The sequence below is a fragment of the Rhinopithecus bieti genome, unplaced genomic scaffold, assembly GCF_001698545.2.
Source record: "Rhinopithecus bieti isolate Rb0 unplaced genomic scaffold, ASM169854v2 scaffold_18418, whole genome shotgun sequence".
Taxonomy (NCBI): domain Eukaryota; kingdom Metazoa; phylum Chordata; class Mammalia; order Primates; family Cercopithecidae; genus Rhinopithecus; species Rhinopithecus bieti.
Window position 1 is genome coordinate 85,306 of NW_016809431.1, and position 8,174 is coordinate 93,479.

The following is an 8,174-nucleotide window of genomic DNA, read 5'->3' on the forward strand; positions in this document are numbered from 1 at the left end:
CATGTTCTCACTCATAGGTGGGAACTGAACAATGAGATCACTTGGACTCGGAAAGGGGAACATCACACACTGGGGCCTATCATGGGGAGGGGGGAGGGGGGAGGGATTGCATTGGGGAGTTATACATGATATAAATGATGAATTGATGGGTGCTGACGAGTTGATGGGTGCAGCACACCAACATGGCACAAATATACATATGTAACCAACCTGCACGTTATGCACATGTACCCTAGAACTTAAAGTATAATAAAAAAATGAAAAAAAAAAAAAGTCCACTCATATGTCTGATTTGAAATGCAGTTTCATTATGTGTTCAATTCTTTCATTGAGCTCTTCTATGTTCCTAATAAATAATGCATTACTTTGGTATGTTTTCAGATTTGGGGTGAAGTCTTCCTAATGTTTTATAAAGATTTGTTGACTGCTGGTGAGTATACCTCTTGAAGTTTTATATGGGTTGCACAACATTTATAGGACTGATTTGGAGAGACATACAATACCAGGTGCAGTCCTCCCTTGGTATCCAGTTCCAGGGCCCCTGTGGATACCAAAATCCAAGCATCTTCAAGTCCCACAATCCGCCCTGCAGACATATATTTTTCCAATACATGTTATAATTGGTTGTTTCTGTTTGTGTAAAATGATTTAATTTTTATATTCCAATCTGTCATGACACTGCAGAACTCTTTGTCAATACAGTCTTACTAAAAAATGCAAGATAATTCTACTGCAATTGATGAGACTTTATTTCCTAGCCAGTATTTGTGTACTTGAAATTTTTTTGCATTAGAAAGTTTTATACTTTAAATATATGCCCCTTTTAAAGATAAAAGCACTGAGGATAGAAAATACGTAGACTGAAATATGTATTTTGTATTGCATGAAAATAAATATAGTTTAAAAGCCGTTGTAACCCCCAAAACATTTTAAGCCTTGAGAGTAATGTGACTGTGATCTGAGTCACATATGGCTACTTCTTTTTCTTAGATTATAGATCAACTCACTTTCTTATTTTGCTTGTTCTGTACAATGACTAGAGATACTTACATGATGTCAAAGACAAAAACCTCTTGCCTTCTTAATGACCTTGTTATAGATAAATTTCCCTTTCATTATCCTGCTTTGCTTGGACCAGATGACAGAAAACCCACGAGTATTTCACCCTCTATAAAAAAATGTTAAATGTACCCTTGCCAAAAAGAAATACCTATAACCAATTCCTGTAACTATTTCCCAACCTTGTATGAATAACGTTGTAATCCTGCTAAAAGAAACTCTGTCTCTGCCTACATAAATGAAACCTCAACTTCTCTACTTCAAAATACTGACTATTCCTTTGGAGTTGGTGTTTCTGGGTGGGCTATCCTCAAACTTTGCACTTGTATAAACTATTTAAATTAGATTCATACCCTTTTGATTATTTAGGTTGAGATCAAGAGCTTGTTAAAAAATTTGGGAAGGCCATGGTTTTGCACTGAACTTCTGCACTTGGTCCCAGCAGACCAGAACAAACTATAATGGAGTCACATACTGAATGCATAATCAAACTGAAACTTCAAGGAAGCAGATAGATTCCAGAACAGACCATTGTTTCCTTTGAAAACAGATTTCAGTCTACCTGAGTCAGCACAATAAGGAAGTCTCTACTTTAATCCTTACCAAAAAGTAATCTGATGTTAACCTTTTTTTCTCTATTTTTCTGTTTCCCAGCTTATAAAACCCCTCTTCTGCTATTGTCCAGTGGGAGTTCTCATTCTGCTTTATAGAATGAAGGGCTTCCCTGATGAATGGTGGATAAAAGGCAATTACATTTATAACTAAATATGTTGTAATTTTGTTTTCTGACAAGCTAAGTTAGCGTTAGTCAAATCAGAGTGCCCAGGGAGAGCCAGGTCATTGAGACAAGATTTTACTAATATGTCTGCCTGCAAGGCCAATGTTAATATTTTTAAAATTATATTTTCTATCATGTTATTTAGGACACTTGACTGCAAATTACAGAAGTGTTATGTTTAAACAGGAATGGAAGTTTAAGAATTCAGGAATACTGGATTATCTAATAATATATTTGTTTTCAGGAATTTTTTGTAACCTGTGACACTGAGAAATGCAAGAAGTACTCTTTGAATTCTGCTTTTTTTGCAGAGTGCTTCATTCCTTTGACTGTGTATTTCCTCTGCAACCAGTGCCTGCCAAAGGCAGTCAACAATCCATTTGATGTGCGGCCTCTTCCTAAAGTCCAAGATTGCGCACTGAAGACTAAAAACCCTCCCTTCTGGGTCCTAAGACTTCCCCTCACTTATCACACTTCCCTGTCTTCCTCTGGAGGAAGAGGAATCCTTCTGTTTTTGTAATCTTTTCACCATCCTCCAGGGACAAAAAAGCTTCGCCCCACCCCACATACCCCACCTTCCTGTTTTCATGTTTTTTGTAACTCTGTTATGCTAAAGGAAAGGTTACATTTTTAGAGGATGGGAAGCTATCATCTCACTGAGAAATCTCATTTTTCAATGGTGGATTATGAGTATTCGCATAGTATTTCACCTTACAGCCCTGCAAAAAAAAAAAAAAAAAAAAAAAAAAAAAAAAAAAAAAAAAAAAAAATGGTAGTCTCCTTCTAATAAGACAGTTGCCTCAAATAATCTCAGAAAGGTGATATGTTTGGAAAGGCAAAGGAAAAGACCACATCATCCTTTAAAGAATTATTCTTATACATTTTTGGTCATTATTAGCCTTATTTATGCTCTACAGACTCTCTTGTTTTCTGCTGTTAATAGTTTGAGATCCTGAAAGTCTCAAGCCAAAATTATTTCCAAGAGTAATCTCACTGATTGAGATATAAATTTAATACAATATAAGGCATATACCTTGCAGTCCTTCTCCCTTTAAGGCTAAGCCATGAGACTTATTGCAAGGGAAAGGGAACAGTGATATTAGAGAATGTCACAGTATAGGTCAGTAGTTCTCAAAAGCGTGGTTCCCCAATTAGCAATATCAATGTCGCCTGCGAACTTAGACATGCAGACCCTACTGCAGAACTACTGAAATAAAAACTCTGTGGGTAGGGGCCAGCAATATATATTTTAACAAATCTCCTTTTTGGTGACTTAATATAACTGAACTTAGAACTGGAGGAGGGAAAAAAGAAGGCTATGAGGCATAAGGTTCTCACCTTTATTCCCTCTTCATTCTAGGAAGAAACCTGAAGGAGGGAAAGTGAGGAAAAAGGGTAAAGATAGGATTTGTAGGCCCTGGCCCTAGATCTAGAAGTAAAAGGGGAAGTGGGGATGGAAGGTTAGTTGGAGAAATCACTGGGTACGCTAAGTGGAACTCCAGAGTTGTGGGGCTAGGTCCTGACTCCCCTGGAGGAGACTGGCTCACAGGCCCTCTATCCTGACACATGGTGGCCACAGTCAAGCGGTGTGACTTAGGCAGAGAGAAATGACTATGACAGCTCATAGAGTTTCCATGACTGTGGGTGACACTAGGAGGTCTCTGGAGGTTTCCACCTGCTCCCTGAGGGGAATGAGGAGGCAGCTGGGAGTAGAATGCCAACAGGCCTGCCATAGAGCCCCCGTGGCAGAGTGTGGCCATACCATCCTGGCCCAGGGCCCAGCTGGAAGATGGGGCAGAGACTCAGGGCACAGGCTAAGTGGGACCGTGGTCCTCGTGGAGGGAGGTGAGAAGAGGGCCTGCCAACACAGAAGGCACTCACACATCGTGAACCTTTCTTTGTGAGGAAAGAAACAGACATGGTAGGGAATTTGAACATAAAATCTCACAAAATATTTATCCAAAAGAGCCTAGGCTAATGTGAAAGAGACTGAGATTCTTTTTAATTGGTAATTTTGTTCCCCACCCTAAATCTAGTAATATGAGGGCTCAAGATGAAAGTTAATCAGTTTGATATATAAAATAAAGAATTCTGTAGGGATCTTTCTTTCAGTATCTGTGTACTATATGCTGAATTTCCCAATACCAATTATGCTAATTTCCAATTCCAGCTGAATCTACTAAATGTCTCTGAAAAAGTATGTAAAATATTCAATACTTAGTTTTATCTCTATTTTGTTAAAGTGATTTATTGACACTGCAGACATGTAGATAACAATAGTTTAATGTCCTCTGAAAACATAAAAATTTCATAAATCCTTGCAAACAATTTTTAGCAATACTGTTTATTACTACCACAATCAAGAATGGATATTTCAAACCAGGGTTTTTTGTTTTGTTTTGTTTTGTTTGGCAACCCCCTTTTTTTCCCCTACTATCTCTGGCTAAATTCCAGTCTTTACTATTAATTTATTTTTTCTCATTTGAACTTTCCAAGTGTGATGTCAGCCTCATAACTTTTGCCCTGTTTCCTCACTCCTGGGCACACCCTATTCTCTAGAGTAAATATGATGCAAGCCCAGTGGGTGACTAAATGGTGGGTGAGAGTGAGTTATCGAAGCCTGGACTCACTTTACCATGTGGATTTAGTTTCCAAGAAGCATCATATACCAAAAAAAGGAGTCACATACCCGACAGCCTCCCCATCCAGCTCACAGTGCTGTGATCCCTCCTCTTTCCTTCCTTCAGTCATTGATTTATTCATTCTATCTTCAACAAATACTTAGCTCTGACTCTGTCTCAGATGCTGTTCTATGGTCTTGAGATACTTTAGAAAACAAAACATATAAAAATTCCAGTCCTTGTGAAGCTTATATTTTAGCTCATTATTCTTTTATATTATTTTGCTTAGCCTTTTGCCTTGCTCTCTTTTAGAACCAAGATAAAGGAGAAGATGTTTCTAGGCCTTCACACTCTACAAAGACTGACTGCCAGGAGTTTCTCCCTTGGTTTCAAAGTGTGACATACATGGGTGTGTGTGTGCACACACGTGTGTGCACATGTTTGTGTGCATGTACAGGAATTCCCAAGTAGCCTCAAAATACACCTATATACCTGAAGGGAAGAAAGTACAATGTGAGAAAATGCCTGCATGCTGCTTCTCTGCCATTCTTGTTTTAACAAAGGGTTTGTTAAAGCAGTGCATGTGAAGAAATAAAACAATTAAAGAGGAAAAAAATATTATTTTTTCCTTGGAAGACACCACCTCTCCATTCTCTGGCTGATAATAGATGGCCAGGCATAGGGAAGCAGAGACTAGGAATCAGCCTTGCAGTTTGTCAGACGTGGCTCCTGGAGCTGATGGCCACCCCCCAGGGGCCTGGATGCAGTTTTAGCTCTCGGCACACTGTGTGGAAAGGTGGAGGCAGGGGATGGAGATGAGACGTTCATCTCTGTTGCTGTGGTGACAAGGAGGTGAGGTGAAGATACTTCCAAAATGTAAGCTACAACACATGAGGAAAAAGGTGAATGTGGAACTGTGTGCTTCTCTCAATCTGTCCCATTCGCTCCTAAATAATCATGTATGGGGCATGGCAAGATGGAGATTCCAATGCACGTGAGACAAGGTCCCTGACCCCCAAGTCCAGGAGGTGAGTCTTGCAGGAGGAGAGGCAGCACACATCTGCCTTCTCGGACCCAGGGGAGGCTGCGCAAAGAGGACAACTGCCATTGATCTTAAACAAAGGGGGTGGGAGGGGCATGGTATTACAGACAGAGACAGGACAGCATTCAGAGATGAGGCCATGAGAAAGGCAATAGAAAGTCAGAGGTGGCCAAAATCATGCCAGCTGCTACCTCTGGTCCGTGGTCCTGGAACTGGGTACAAAGGAGAGACTTCATCTGCAATGTTTTGTGTAATTTTAAATTAAACAAAATAAGATAAAATATCAACAACTATTGATTATAGGTGTTGCCGTCTATATATTTTCATACTCTACAGTTAGTTTAGTTTTTTTAAACTGTATTTCAATTTTTATTTTTTTGTTTAGCTTTTCAAATAGAATGTATGTACACATCTCTAACCATTCATCCATCCATCAATTCATGCTACTTCACAGATATATCTTGTGTGGCTGGCCAGATCTCATTTCCTCTGGAAGGTGACCTTTGGAAACTACAATTATGTTTGCCACCCAAGTCACTGGACCTTTCCCAAAACTCCAGGCCAACACTTGACCTAACCATACTCATTTGGATGCAAGTCCCTGGCATTGGGTCTTTATGAGGCACGGATGGTCTCCAGGTCAGCACTGAGCCCTGTCTCTGTCTCTCTGTGCCCAGCTGGCATGAACTGGGAGGCAGAGGAACCAAGGGAGTTCTGAGTCACCTAGCTTGACTGAGCCAGAAACTTCTCCAAGGGAGTGGTGGAAAGGGGTGGCTCTTGGCAGAAGAGATCCTCACCTCAGTGGTGTAGTACTTGCCTGAGATTTCCCAGAAAGCACGAAGAACATGAGGGCGGAGAGTTTCACTCTCTTCCAACAACAAATAGAAATAATCCACTTAATTCCACATGAACTAAGTGTTGAAGAAAAACATAATCTCACATTAGCGTATCTCTTTACCCTTTACCAGAGCTCAAAGATGGAAATTACCATTCTCTTCCTGCTGGGAAAGGGCAATCATGCAGCAAATACACCATACCTTGTGTCACTTGAAACCAGTTTTATCTATAAAAAAATACTAATCCTTAAAAATATTATTCCTTTATGAAACATAAGGCCTTTTTTTCTCATAGCCTTTATTGCAGCAAAACTCCTAAATAAATAGCACTGCCCAGAGGCAGTTAGGGTAAATTTAGATCATGCAGGAAAGTGTCTCTCACTGTTTGCCCGCATCTCCAATGCCCTTGAAGGGTTGGTTTCCTCCTTTTGTGCCAGTGTGGAAGTCTCATTCCCATTGTGTGCCAACAGCTAAACATCCAAATTTGCTATAGAGCCCATTTCAATTTTGTGACCACAAGTGATCCATAAATACCTAATTTAGTGGTTTTCTAAGAGTTGTCTGTCCAGTGTTCCCTGGGGGTCCTTCAAGTATTTCCAGATGGTAAGCAAAATATGATTAAAAACTATTTTCATAAAACTGTATTTACTCACAGTATTTCAAGTACAGGAAATATCAACAGATATAATTCATGTAACACTGAGATCCTCAATAATTTTTTAGAAAGTGAAGGGCTCCTGAGACCAAAAATACTGAGAATCATTGAACTAATTGATTGGTTAGAGAAATACATAGCCTTACCAAGAGGTGCTAGCATATACTAACACCCAATGCTTATCTCTGAAAATACCTTAAATCTGATGTTCCAAGACATGGAATATAAATCAGTACTGCTCTTGATCCTCTGAGAGAGCCAGTGGGATCAGGGCTGGTCTCAGGTTTTAAAACTCCATTCAACCTCAGATTTAGTTGGATCAGTCACCTATTGAATTCAATTCTGACTAGATGGCAAACTTTAGAATAAAACAATTAAGTCATAAGTAAAAAATGTTTTAATTAGCATAATGAAATGTATTACTCAGAACCAGTTTCGGTTATTTTCAGCAGAAAGTAGTATTTAAGTATATTAGGGTTTTTCCAAGTCCCTTGAAGACTTCGTGGCTGAGAACCTTGTCTAGACCATCCTAAGTTACACATGGCTGATACTGGCCCTAAATACTGGAACCTCTGTCCCCGATGCCTCACTGAACACAGTTCACACAGCATCTGCTCCTCCGTGGTACTTACAACTCCTATTGTAATGTTAGTGCATCCATATTGTAATGCATATGTAGTGCATAACATATTATAATGTTAGTGCATTAGAACAGTCTAGGGCTCAGGCCTATACCCAATGCTGAGAGACAAAGGTTCTGGGTTCTATGTTCAGGAAGCAGAGACTCTAAGTGGGGAATTCCCCAAGCATAGAAGGGTGTTCACAAAGTATTGGGAGTCAAAAATAGGATGATCCTCCCCTTGGCTGCCCAACTTCGCAACACACTGGGAAGTTTTCCCACTTAAACTTCCTAGTAGCAATAACAGCAGCAGCTATAATAAAACACTGTCCTTCACAGAAGGAAAAACATGTTGCTGTGTGTTTTCCTAAAAGGAGAAACAATTCTCTATTAGTTAAGAATATTTTCCCTGTCAGTGCAACATGGTGAAACCCTCTCTCTACTAAAAATACAAAAAATTAGCTGGGTGTGGTGGTGTGCACCTGTAGTCCCAGTTACTAGGGAGGCTGAAACAGAAGAATCACTTGAACCTGGAAGGCGGAGGTTGCAGTGAACTGAGATCAA